Source organism: Temnothorax nylanderi, unplaced genomic scaffold, assembly GCF_030848795.1.
Source record: "Temnothorax nylanderi isolate EJ_2023f unplaced genomic scaffold, tnyl_v1.0 TNYL_tig0247_pilon, whole genome shotgun sequence".
In the NCBI taxonomy this organism is placed as follows: Eukaryota; Metazoa; Arthropoda; class Insecta; order Hymenoptera; family Formicidae; genus Temnothorax; species Temnothorax nylanderi.
In genome coordinates this window covers 219,398-233,940 of record NW_027249309.1, presented here as the reverse complement: position 1 = coordinate 233,940, position 14,543 = coordinate 219,398, and the positions used below count along the sequence as shown (strand labels likewise).

Below are 14,543 nucleotides of genomic sequence, written 5' to 3'. Positions count from 1 at the left end.
GGAACTTCCACATGTGAAATAGAATTATTCGCGTTATCAGAAATTGTTAAAGATGTACTATGGCTTCAGAATATGCTTACTGAACTGAATTGTATGGAATATATTAATAAGCCACTTAAGGTCTTTTGCGATAACCAGGCTACCATACAATGGGTGAAAAATGCTAGATCTTCAATAAAGACACGACATGTTAATTTAAGATTCCACTTTGTTCGTGATGAACAGGAAAAAGAAATTATCAGTTTATCGTGCATTAATTCTAATGAAATGATTGCAGATTGTTTAACCAAACCAGTATCCAAAGAAAAACTTGAATGGTGTATTAAACACATGCGTCTAGTTAAGTAGAGGTGCAAATATTTTTTTTATAATATTAAGTTATACCGTAGATCGATTTGTAGGGGGAGAGTGTAAGAGTTGTTTTTATGTTTGACAAACCGATCTGAGTAGCCATCTATGTAGTTATTTAGTTTTGGTTAGTAATGCGGAAGTAAGCCCAGAGGGCACTAGTTTATCTCTCCCAGTGATTTTTCTGTTCGTGCCCACATCTAGGGGAGATATAAGTTTTTAGTTCAGTCTTGACGATTTTGCCGCTGAGTGTAAACGTACGTCTTCACTTATCGTAATAAAGGTTCTTGTATTTTGGAAGTGTGTATCCCTTGCTTGAGAATCCCAACAGTTTTATTGTGACTAATATCTGTTATACTAATTTATGATATACTATTATAAAAATCAATTAAACCTTAATTTAAAAGAATTATATATAAAATAGGGGTAGAAAAGAATATAATAAAATTAGAAACAGCCCGATAAATTTGCGGACGTTAGAGCAACCACGGACATTTTCAAAATTTTTTTAAAAAAGAACCCTTTTACCGATCATCACCAAATTCAATACCAACCTTCCTTGAATGATACTCTATCGATTAAAAAAAAACATCCCAATATCTAAAAAATTACGGAAGTTATACCATAAACAAAAAAAAAGATAATTTAACACCAACCTACCTTTAATGATACTTTACGATTTTTCGACGTTTTCGAACATAAGCAACACATTGGCATCGAAAACTCCAAAAACAATTTTTACTTTGGTCTTTTCTACCCCTATTTCATATATAATTCTTTTAAATTCGGTTGATTAGACTTAGCTTTATATGCAAGCAAAATTATGGACCTTTGATCGCGTATAAAGCTGGGTCTAATCAACCAAATCTTAAAAAATTATATATGAAATAGGGGTAGAAAAGACTAAAAAATATAATAAAATTAGAAATAGATCGATATCTCCAAATTTGCGGAAGTTAGAGCAACCACGGACATTTCTAAAAAAATTCAAAATTTTTTTAAAAAAGAACCCCTTTACCGATTATCGCCAAATTCAATACCAACCTTCCTTGAATGATACTCTATCGATTAAAAAAAAAAACATCCCGATATCTCAAAAATTACGGAAGTTAGAGCATAAACGGACAACAAAAGCGTACATACATACACACACACATACACACGGACATTTTGTACAAAAGTGATTTTTCGACGTTTTAGAACATTTTAAACACTTTGCCAAAGATACTTGAAAAAAAATTTTTTCACGAAACAAAGCTTCCTCTATGAGGTAGCAAAAAAGAACCCTTTTACCGATTATCGCCAAGTTCAATACCAACCTTCCTTGAATGATAATCTATCGATTAAAAAAAAAACAGCCCGATATATCAATATTTGCGGAAGTTAGAGCAACCACGGACATCAAATCTGCACATGCACGCACACACACACACACACACACACACACACACACACACACACACACACTGCCGTCGAAAAGTTTCCGGACAGGGGTATAATTCGGGAAAATTCTTAATAAAACTAATTATTATGAAAAAATATTGATAAATTTTATTTAGTTGACAATTAGAAGTAACAAAAACTGAAAATCTCACGAATCAGAATCAATCCTTAGCTTAGAGCTCACACTTTCTTTTCATCGAACCAACCTCCCTTGGTGGACAGCACCTTTTGCACCAATCGCGGCATCCTTTGTACGAGTTTTTCCTAAACAGAATTTTGGTATTTCACTCCATGCTTTCTGGAGGATCTTCCAAAGGTGCTCCTGAGAGGTGGGACAGACCGGATTAAGATCCGGAGATTGAGGGGGCCACACCATTATTTTGAGCGCTCCGCTTTCCTCTTTTCGATGCAGATAGTTGGAACATAATTTAAAAGTGTGTTTCGGGTCATTATCTTACTGCATGACAAACCCACGACCAATTAAACGTGTGCCAGACGGGATACAATGCCTACTCAGAATCGAGTGGTAGCCTTTTTGTTCAAGTATTCCCTTGATTCTGTGGAGATCTCCCACGCCCGTATAACTGAAACATCCCCACACCATCACGGATCCTCCGCCGTGTTTAACTGTAGGAGTTATGCAGTCTGGGTGCATTTTTTCCGAAGACGCGCGACGGACATACTTTCTTCGTTTTTGACTAAGAACCTCGAACTTCGATTCGTCGGTCCACAAGACTTGTTTCCACTAGAAAACCGTTCCTCCGGCGTGGGAACAGGGCGAAGAGACATCAGTGGGCTCAAAATCACAAAGACTGGACCATCGAAGACTGGAAACAAGTCTTGTGGACTGACGAATCGAAGTTCGAGGTTTTTGGTCAAAAACGAAGAAAGTATGTCCGTCGCCCGTCTTCGGAAAAAATGCACCCAGACTGCATAACTCCTACAGTTAAACACGGCGGAGGATCCGTGATGGTGTGGGGATGTTTCAGTTATACGGGCGTGGGAGATCTCCACAGAATCAAGGGAATACTTGAACAAAAAGGCTACCACTCGATTCTGAGTAGGCATTGTATCCCGTCTGGCACACGTTTAATTGGTCGTGGGTTTGTCATGCAGTAAGATAATGACCCGAAACACACTTTTAAATTATGTTCCAACTATCTGCATCGAAAAGAGGAAAGCGGAGCGCTCAAAATAATGGTGTGGCCCCCTCAATCTCCGGATCTTAATCCGGTTTGTCCCACCTCTCAGGAGCACCTTTGAAGATCCTCCAGAAAGCATGGAGTGAAATACCAAAATTCTGTTTAGGAAAAACTCGTACAAAGGATGCCGCGATTGGTGCAAAAGGTGCTGTCCACCAAGGGAGGTTGGTTCGATGAAAAGAAAGTGTGAGCTCTAAGCTAAGGATTGATTCTGATTCGTGAGATTTTCAGTTTTTGTTACTTCTAATTGTCAACTAAATAAAATTTATCAATATTTTTTCATAATAATTAGTTTTATTAAGAATTTTCCCGAATTATACCCCTGTCCGGAAACTTTTCGACGGCAGTGTACGTATTTTTTTTTATCGGCTTCGAAGCATGTTTAGGAGTCGAAACAACTCTTCGAAGAAATTCCATATATTTGATTATGAGTAAATATCTCTGAAACGGTGAGGTATATAAAAAATGAACGCGTGATCGCCACGCGCGTTAGAAGTGAAACTTCTGAAGGCAAGGGCTTTGCCATAACTTTTCTAAAATTAATACAAAAATAATACAACGGCATTAGTCACTCCACGCAGCCGCCCGCAACTCGAAAATGTGTTACACGCAGACGCAGTTCTCTCTCTACCCGTCTTACCAGTGCCGTACGCCTATTGATTGGTCGAATTTTTGTGACGCTTTTTCGTGTCACAAAATCGAACTTACCACCGTGTCAAAAGAAGTTTTATTTTAAAAGCGAGAAACAGTTTTTGTGTCGCTCGAAATTCTCGGAAACATGCTTATTATTCGAGGAATTAGATTTGACAAATGTATTTAGAAATAAATTTTATCTAACATTTGATTGCGAGATTTACGCGAATTCCGAGGAGGGATTAAATTTATAATATTATAACGCAGACGCGAACACTATCTATTCTAGGTAATCTATAGATTATAATTGAGAACGCTGAACGCACTGTCTGCACTGTCTGGACTGAGAGCACATGCTTTTTCAAGTTTTGTGTCGCAAAATCGAACTTACTACTGTGCCAAAAGAAGAACACGCAGTCCTCGCTCTACCCGTCTCGTCAGTGCCGTACGCCTGTTGGTCGAATTTTCGTTACACTTTCGAGTTTCGTGTTGCCAAATCGAACTTACTACCGTGCCAAAAGAAGTAGCCGTCTCGTCAATGTCGTACGCCTATTGGTCGAATTTTCGTTACACTTTCGAGTTTCGTGTCGCCAAATCGAACTTACTACCGTGCCAAAAGAAGTAGCCGTCTCGCCAATGCCATACGCCTATTGACCGAATTTTTGTTACACTTTTTCGTTTCCCAAAATTTGTGACGCTTTTTCGTGTCGCAAAATCAAACTCACTACCGTGCCTAAAGAAGTTTTACTTAAAAAATGTTTTAGACAAAAAAGTTACGGTATTAACCCATACAGCACACTTGTTCAAAAGCGGGACATAAGACGTCTAAAAGACGTCTTACTAAAAGATGGCTAAAAGACATCGAAAAGACGTTTTATGTCCCGATTTTGGACATGGTGCTGTCTAGGAAGTAATCTCTGTAATGGTGTATTTAGATTTTTGAAGTGAAACTTCTATAGGCACGGTAGTGAGTTCGATTTTGCGACACGGAAGAGCGTCACGAATTTTGAGAAACGAAAATGTGTAACGAAAAGTCGGTCAATAGGCGTACGGCATTGGCGAGACGGCTACTTCTTTTGGCACGGTAGTAAGTTCGATTTGGCGACACGAAACTCGAAAGTGTAACGAAAATTCGACCAATAGGCGTACGACATCGACGAGACGGCTACTTCTTTTGGCACGGTAGTAAGTTTGATTTGGCGACACGAAACTCCGAAAATTCGACCAACAGGCGTATGGCACTGACAAGGCGGGTATGCCCGTTCTAGACCTGAGGATGAAAATCATACTGAAGTTAGCTTTCAATCGTACCAACCCAATCGCGTATAGCTATGTAGGAATTCATACGTTCGGAATTCTACTATTGGCCAAGATGGCCGTTAAGGTCTGCGTGTTCAAATGATGACTCGTTGATTTTGGACGATGCATGTATTTACAAAAACGTAACACAGTATGTACAATGTTAATAATGTTAAGTAGTATTTACACTGGTAGGTATTAACCCGGTAATGAGTTCCGGATCACCGATCTCGCGTAACAAAGTAATATGCGAAATGCTATACGAACTGTGTGTAGTATCGTCGTACTCATATAAACGAATGTCTATTATGTTTGACTAGATAAACATGAGTTCCGTCTTTTGCTGTCGAGACGTGAGGCACGAGTGATAAGAGTGCTTGAACTAAGGCTCTATACTTGAACTGTTTCAACCGTTATGGATGTGCACGCTTGCGATTGCGGCGCTAGCGTAGAAAGTCTTACGGCGGCTCTCTATTGCTCCGTATTCCAGCCAATGAGCGGCTGGACAATTTCCGCGTTGTCCGGGAAGATGTGAGTCGCTATAGCTATTGCTAGTCTGGCGCCAGCTAGTAGCTGAGGTACTTATGCTTTATCTAGACCGGAGGATGATCCTACTTTTGGCTCATCCTAGCTTCTAGTAGTGTAGACGGGTTTTTTTTTTTAATTGTGGCGCTCAAGCATAACAGCTTAAATACGGCCAGGTCTAACCAATAGTCTGTAAGTGTAGACGGGTAACAATAATACTAAAGTTAGCTTTCAATCTTACCAACCTAAAACAACTTAAAATTGTGCAGTGTAGACGGACACCTCTGTGAAGTTGGCCGGACAACTTTAACATGTCGAACTTTCATTAATTGGTATCAATTGGTGGTTGTTTGGTGGTCTTTGGTAGTCTAGTCAGATCGTTTGGTGGTTAGTCGTTTTCCTGTAAAATAAAAATAAAATTTTGGGTGTGAAGTTAGCCGGACAATTTTTATTTTTCAATCAATTTGACTTTATTACAGCTCATTCGACGCAAAATCGTTTGGTGGTCACGGTTTGGTGGCGCTCCAAACTAGAACGTTTGGTGGTCAACCGTTTTCCTAGAAAATAGAAAAAACCGTATGCGCATAATGTCGGACGTATCACTCCGTGCCATTAGCCGGAAAAATTATATTTATCAACCTAATTTACTTTGATAGGCCTCAACGCGCAATCATTTGGTGGTTGCAAATGTTCTAACTAAAACGTTTGATGGTCAACTATTTTGTTAAAAAATATACAAAACCCGTATGCGCACTTGAGGTGGGAATGGGTGCTCGTGTTGGTCGTAGGCCTAGACGTAGGCTCGTGATTGGCGTAACGTCAGGGTACTTATTCTTGAAATTGTTCGTTATGAAACGAATTTGTTTATGAACGAAAAGTGCGTCAACTGAATTCCCATTGGCGCTCAACTAGGAAATCCTCATCTTTTTGTTCATAAACGAATTCGTTTCATAACGAACGATTTCAAGAATAGGTACCCAGTAGTGCGATTCTGTAACTCGTTATGCGTCGTTATGTACTCATAACGACAGTTGCGCAGCTTTCTTATTATATAGTATACCTGCGCTTCTATTTTTTAAGAAAACGATTGACCACTAAACGTTTTCATGACGATATTCGTGACTACCAAACGATTTTGCGTTAAATGAGCCCTATCAAAGTCAATTTGGTTGATAAATATTATTTTTCCGACTAATGGCACAGAGTGATACGTCCGACATTACGCGCATACGGTTTTTTCTATTTTCTGGGAAGACAGTTGACCACCAAACGTTCTAGTTTGGATATTCCTGACCACCAAACGATTCCGCGTCGAATGAGCCGTAATAAAGTTAAATTGGTTGAAAAATAAAAATTGTCCGGCTAACTTCACACCCAAAATTTTATTTTTATTTTACAGGAAAACGACTAACCACCAAACGATCTGACTAGACTACCAAAGACCACCAAACGACCACCAATCGATACCAATTAATGAAAGTTCGATATGTTGAAGTTGTCCGGCCAACTTCACAGAGGTTAGACGGACAACCGCATTCGGATGAGCCGCGAGTAGGATCATCCTCAGGTCTAGAACGGGCAGTAGAGCGAGGACTGCGTGTTCTTCTTTTGGCACGGTAGTAAGTTCGATTTTGCGACACAAAACTTGAAAAAGCATGTGTTCTCAGTGCAGACAGTGCAGACAGTGCGTTCAGCGCTCTCAATTATAATCTAGATTACCTAGAATAGATAGTGTTCGAAAGCGAACTTAACTCTGCGTTATAATGTTGTAAATTTAATCCCTTCTCGGAATTCGCGTAAATATCGCAATCATATGTTAGATAAAATTCATTTCTAAATACATTTGTCAAATCTAATTCGTCGAATAATAAGCATGTTTCCGAGAATTTCGAGCGACACAAAAACTGTTTCTCGCTTTTGAAATAAAACTTCTTTGGCACGGTGGTAAGTTCGATTTTGCGACACGAAAAAGTGTCACGAAAATTCGACCAATAGGCGTACGAAGTGAAACTTCTTTTGACACGGTAGAAAGTCGATTTTGCGATACGAAAAAGTGTCACAAAAATTCGACCAATAGGCGCACGAAGTGAAACTTCTTTGGCACGCTGGTAAGTTCGATTTTGCGACACGAAAAAGTGTCACAAAAATTCGACCAATAGGCGTACGGTACTGGGGAAACGGGTAGAGTGAGAACTGCGTGTAACACATTTTCGAGTTGCGGGCGGCTGCGTGGAGTGACTAATGCCGTTGTATTGTTTTGTAATAATTTCAGAAAAATTATGGCAAAGCCTTTGCCTTCAGAAGTTCTGCTTCTAACGCGTGTGGCGACCACGCGTTAATTTTTTTAATGTTATATTTTTAATATACTCCCGCTCTTGAATGTTATTTTTGAAAATTCCAAAATTTTTATAAAGACCAAAATTATAGAGAATTTTATGGCACTTCCATCTATATAGAGCTAGACATGCCGCGCTATGTGCACCTCACCATAAGGATATGCGCCGCCTACAATTTGTAGGTGAATAAAGCAAGGAAGATAACAAAGCTCATTTGGCGTTTGTAAATCATGTGATCGACGTGATTATTATCAAGCTTTCGCGAGACGAAAATAAAAGTTTTGGTTCAAGGAAAAGCAAATGTCCTTTATTTCCTTGTTTACACTAATGACGTATTATTCCCTTATGTATCAAATATTATTTCACTGTGAAATACAATATACTTTATATATCCATGTAACTAGGAATTTGTCTATATTTGTTGCCATTTTGTAATCTTAAACACGCAGAATACGTTAATGAAGGTACCAAGCACAAGCATGAGATAGACGCGGCCTGGCGGGGTGTACCCTTATGGTGCGGCGCATATAGCGCGGCATGTCTAGCTCATATTTAAGAAATGCGATTTCGGAAATTACTTTTATTATATATAGATAGAATTGACATAAAATTCTCTATAATTTTGGTCCTTAAAAATTCGGAATTTTTAAAAATAACATTTAAGAGTGGGGGTATATTAAAAATAATGACATTAAAAAAATCTAAATACACGATTACAGAGATTACTTAATACCATAACCTGTTTGTCTAAAACATTTTTTTACATAGCTCACGGTTTCAGAGATACCATAAAAACACCTTTTTAAATAAAGGTAAAGAAAGGGCGCCAAGTGTTCGCGCCCTGTTGTGCGTAGCTATTGCACAAAACAATACTGTTTTGATATATTTTTGCCATAAAAGTAGTGATATCAGACATTATGCTAACCCGCACAGCATTTTATATTTCAGAGAGATAGCATATACATAAAATTTAAAATGTTGCTATATAGCAAATACGTAGCAATACGTATGAATCATGTACCTACCAGATACATGTTTAGTACCGATAAATGTCCGCGTCTAAATACGTAATTACGTTACGTATCAGATACGTATATGACAATATATGACAATATATATTCGATACGTGTTAAATACGTAAATTATGTATTTGATACGTATCTGTAATATTGCAAATACGCGTTTAAAATGTACTATGGTTCTTTGAAAAGAATTACAGGCTTTATTTTACAAACGAATACTCTTATTGTTAGTGAATTTCCTCACACTGTCGAAGGACTGATAAGAATTAAGAACGATGGATTCGTGTTTCAACAAATGCAATGCTCGTGCAAAGACGGATTGACGGGTATATGCAGACATTTAGTGGCTGTGTTGCTTTTTCTCGAACGTACTCTTTTGAAATTATTCGGAGATAAAAATTATTTATATAAAACAAAGACTTGTTAGTTTTCTTTAACCGAATAATGGCTCATCTTCTAGGAAACCTGTGCATCTCTCTTATCACTTGCCCGTACCACAATATATATTGTGCACGTAATCTTTTTTCTCTTAAAAACATTAAACTGATGGATATGAATATAGTAAATTTATTAATGCATGTTTTCTAGATACCCACACAGAACATAATATTTAATAGATATCCAGTGGATATCTACATATCCATATAACGTCCATATCTATTATGGATATTTAATAGATATCTAACAAATGTAAAAATATCCATATCTCTCAAATAGCCAGCAGGGATATCCATTAGATATCCACACGTTATCCACATATCCATGTCCACAAAATATCTATCAAAAATATCCATTAGACATCCACGTGTTATCCACATATTCATGTCCACAAAATATCTACACAATAAAAAAGTTTGTATATTTTTGTTTAAAAAAGTCCTTGTTAAAATTTTTGTGTTAAAAATGTAACTTATTTATGTGTTAATTTAACTAATTTTGATTATGTTATCTGATTTATTTGTGTTAAATTCATATTTAAGTAAATCAAATATTAAAATAATACATTATTATAGGTATATATATGTAATCGTAAGATTAACATAAAAATAATATAGTTTTGTTTAAAAAATATTCTTTTCATTTATATTTAACATTATACAGATGTTTGTTGAAAATAAAATTTTTGTTTACATATCATCAAACTTTTCTTTACTTTGTGCTAAATTATAGACATAATAAACAAATGTTTCGCTCGACAAAGTAACAACTAAATAAATTCAAACGGCCAATTTCGAGCAATTATCAGTACTCTTAGAATAATGCGAGATATATATGCGTTTTTGTAATTTTTATTGTTCTGAGGAAGGCCAAGTAAGACGCGAAACGTTAACGAAATTGTATACTATATTGAATGTATTAAATATTTTTCTTTAACACCTGATAATTGCTCGAAATTGGCCGTTTGAATTTATTTAGTTATAGACATAATATTTGTATCATAATTTTACATATTTACATTATGTTAAATTAACACAATGAGTGGACCGTTTGGGACATGTGATTTATGTTATATTTAACATTTCTAACTGTGTATCAAAGATATCCTTTAGATATCCACGTGTTATCCACATATCCATGTCTACTAAGTATCTACCACATGTCTACCACAGATATTTACTAGTTCGTAACGACGCCGCCAAGCGGCGCATAATGGTAAGACCAACTCGTAAGTATTTCTGTTGAAAGCGAATATAAGCAGGTCCCCGGCGAAGCAAAATCGCGACATCCGCGGGTCTTCGGACCCGGCTCCTCTTTTAAATCTAGAGAAATAATATTTTTGAGATGTTGATTCAACGTTTATGTGCTTTATGGGGCTCTATTTGTATATAATGGACATATATAAAAATAAAAAACCAATAAAGAAACCTTTTCTTCGCCAGTGAATAAAATAAAAAGGAGTAGTAATAATCGACGTTGACTGGCAATATAGAAATTTTATTATCTCACGACGTTTCGACCGTCACTTTCGGTCCTTATCAAGTGTTCTATCTCTCACAAACAATTCAGTCCTGGCATTGTGCCAACAATCCAAAAGTCAAGTTTGTTGGCACAATGCCAGGACTGAATTACTACTCCTTTTTAAAAATAAAAAACATCGAATAAATATCCACGCAAATATCTAATCAATATCCACTAGACGTGCAATTATTTATATAAATATCCACTGGATATTTAATGGATATCCAATGGATATCTTTATGGATATATTTAATGGATATCTATTAGATCTCGTATTGCAAACATTTGGATATTTAATAGATATCTAATGGATATCTAATAGATATCATAGATATACATTGGGGATATTTAATAGATATCTATTAAATATTATGTTCTGTGTGGGTATGTATACCAAGATTCACCTTGGAAACCAAAATTCTCTTTCGCGAAGTGCAATGAGCAAACTTTCATGGTGTTGGAACATTTTTTTCTAATCTTAAAGCGTCTCAACCATTTCATTCTTACAGTTCATAATTTCAATATACCAGGTTTACCAAAAGTATGGCAATAAATATTTCGAAAACTACGCATTTTAGAAAAAAATGTTTTAGACAAAAGTTGTAGGGTTTCAAGTAACGCATTAAATAGTAATATTAGTGTGACTACAAATAACTTTGTTAATGCCAAGTAAACATAACTTTAAAATTTTTAAGTGGAAATCCCTATTTTTGATTGCATATTCTTATAGCTTACCTCGAGAGCTTTTCAAAAAACTATAATAAAGTATATTTTTATTAAGTATTTTTCAAGTTATGGAGCTTGAAAGCTACGTTACCGCCGGGATCAGCGTTATCCAAGATGTACCGCGTGGAGGTTGCACGGTCGGATTTACACTAGCAGAGTTGTAAATAACAATACTTTTGTGATTAAAGTTCTTAATTAATTTTACATAATTTTAATTTAAATTGAGTTTAAGGATGTATAGGTCGTACAGTCCTTGCTAAAAGTTAAACTTTCAATAAAAGAAGACTTTGCATGTATCCCAAACAACTCAAAATTTTTTATATGTTAGAAGGGATTACAGTTAACAGTTTGAGTATGATTTTTTGTTATTTAAATGATTAGTATTGTTTAAACAATTAAAAAAATTGTTTTGTTGCAAAAAATTTTGAAACTTAAAATACAATATCAATGATGTATGTTTTACACATAAAAAAAGTTTAAAAAATATCTTAATGGTTTATTTATATTTTATTTATATTTACAGTAAAAATGTCGATTGTCTATAAGGGATAATGTTAATTTTATCAACTTTAAACTTAAATAACTCTTAAATAACTTCAAAATTTTACAGAGTATTTTTAATTTAATTTAGAAACAATTTACAGCACTTTCTGAATATATTTGAAATACCTCCAATACATCCTTAATTACAATAACTTTTAAACCAGTAAGAGAATTGTGCTGAAATTTTACACAGATACGTGTATCTTAAACGTAATAATAGAACAATCTATAAAATTTTTAGATTTTTGGTAATGCTTTGAGATGTCACCCATACATCCTTAAGTACAAATGTTTTTCGGAATTGTAATTAAAGTCGTTCAATTACAAATACATTTTGAAATTGTAATTAAACTCGAATTTTATTACAATTAAAAAAGTAAAAAAAGTAATTATTATTTACATTTTCTTAAATTACAAATTTTACAACCTGGATTTACATTTTTTTTTTGTGTTTGAGTGTTTTAGGGTAAATTCTGAAAGTGGTTTCCATTGACTTCTTGACAGTATGCCAATCTTTGATAGAACGCAGAAATAGCTCTACGATTTGATTCAGCAGGTATCAAGGCTGCTTCATCCCTTATTTGCTGCCTCAATTCTTGGATATTTTGAGATTTTGTTTCGCAAACCTTACTCTTCAGATAGCCCCAAAAATAATAATCAAGAGGAGTTAGATCTGGTGACTCCTAGGTGGCCAACTTTCCCCACCCTCATTTCGGTTTCTTCTTCCTATCCACCTTTGCGGGAAAACTTCATTTAAAATTCGACGTAGCCCTGCACCAAAATGAGGCGGAGCTCCATCATGCTGAAACCATATTTGCTCAAAGTTATTTGGAAAAATATTTTGTATGGCTGGAATTATTTCATCTACAAGTAATCTACAAGTAATCTCTCGTACCTATGAGCATTGAGGTTTTCCTTAAAAAAAAATGGCCCTATCACATAAGCATCTATCATGCCGCACCATACATTTATTTTTTGTGGGTATTGTGTATGACTTTCCCGCACCCAATTCGGATTTTCATCTGACCAGAGACGAAAATTTTGATTATTAACCTCTCCCGTCAATGTAAAGGTTGCCTCGTCTGTGAAAACAATTTGATAAGGAAAGTTGGGCGAAGCATCTATTAGGTCCATCATTCTTCCACAGAAGCGTATATGACGCTCATCATCTCCGTCTTGCAATTCTTGAACGTATTGCAGTTTGTATGGATGTAATTTATTTTTTCTTAAAATTCTGTGTACGGACATGGGAGCAATGTCGTGAGCTTGAGCTGCTCTATTAACAGACGTATGGGGATTTTCAATAAAAGTCTGTAGAACATCAAGTTGTTTGTCGTTATTAGTTGCAGACGATGGCCTGCCAGACCTAAAGCGACTTTTTACACTACCAGTTTCTTGAAAACGTCGTACAGTTTTCAAAACAGTGGATTTACTAATTTGACGATTCGGATAGGGGAGACCGGGGCCTAACCGTCAGTTTTTTTTCGGTGCCGATTTTTAACAAAAAAATAAATAATTTTAGTTAAATGTGGTATACCACTGTAAAGAGTGAACCTTTAGCTACAAAATTTATATAGGAAATTTTTATCTACGTCGCTTTGTTTAACCGGTATAGAGCAAAAACGACAACGGTGGAAAAATTGAAATCTCAAAAATGCCGGGGTTTAACCGTCACACTGCATTTTCAATACATATACGTACATCTAATCCTGAAAAATGATAGGATACATCTTAATAATTGTTTTTTAAGAGAAAAATATAAAAATTTATTCAAAATTTTTATGCGAAACATTATTAAAAAATAGTTACGAGGGTTCCTCTTTCCGCAGAAGTCACTCGCCCGACTTGTTTCACTCCTCGACGTCCGATGACTCTATTCGGTGTCTGAACGGTTGTAATTCCCGTCTCATCCATATTCCATATGCAGTGAGCCTGGAAATGCCCGAGAATGCCTTGAAAATGCACCCGGACTGCTTACTGACGGATTAACCCCAAACACAAGTTTCAGGTTTGATCGCCCACGAAATATTAGACATCAACAATAATGAAAAAACTACACTGGATTCGTGTTCAGCATGCATTACTCTTTATAATCACGTTCCTCGAGATTTGGAGAGCAAATATTATTGCAAATATTACAAAATTTCCACGCGCAGAAAATGTAACTTTCACCTTCCGAAAACACGTTTGCCCTCGTAAAAATCATAACACGGCAGGTAACCTGCCGAAACTCCGTTGGTCACATGGGTACCATAAGCAGCGTTTACAATGTTAATAGCGAGTTCGCACAATATACAGGTTCCGAGATATTTGATTTGACGGTTCAACCCCGGCGACGGTTAGGCCCCGGTCTCCCCTACGTGTTATTAAATAATCGAACGACATCAGTGAACGATCGTTCATTATCACCCTATCCGCGCATCATTAGGATAGTGATTCTTTCACGCTCCGATAATTCGTTAGCCATTTTTAGCCAAACGTTTAATTTTTAATTTATTAATTTGCGA

General features: G+C 36.1%; 1 protein-coding gene and 1 pseudogene across 1 annotated transcript in view; one reads left to right on the top strand and one right to left on the bottom strand.

The window, feature by feature from the left end:
* Positions 1-14,543, top strand: part of LOC139779876 (cilia- and flagella-associated protein 58) — a gene marked incomplete at its 5' end in the record, with an annotated part of 247,623 nt that overhangs the window by 41,318 nt on the left and 191,762 nt on the right. The gene's annotated exons all lie outside the window — the stretch shown is intronic.
* Positions 12,790-14,503, bottom strand: LOC139779873 (uncharacterized; annotated as a pseudogene).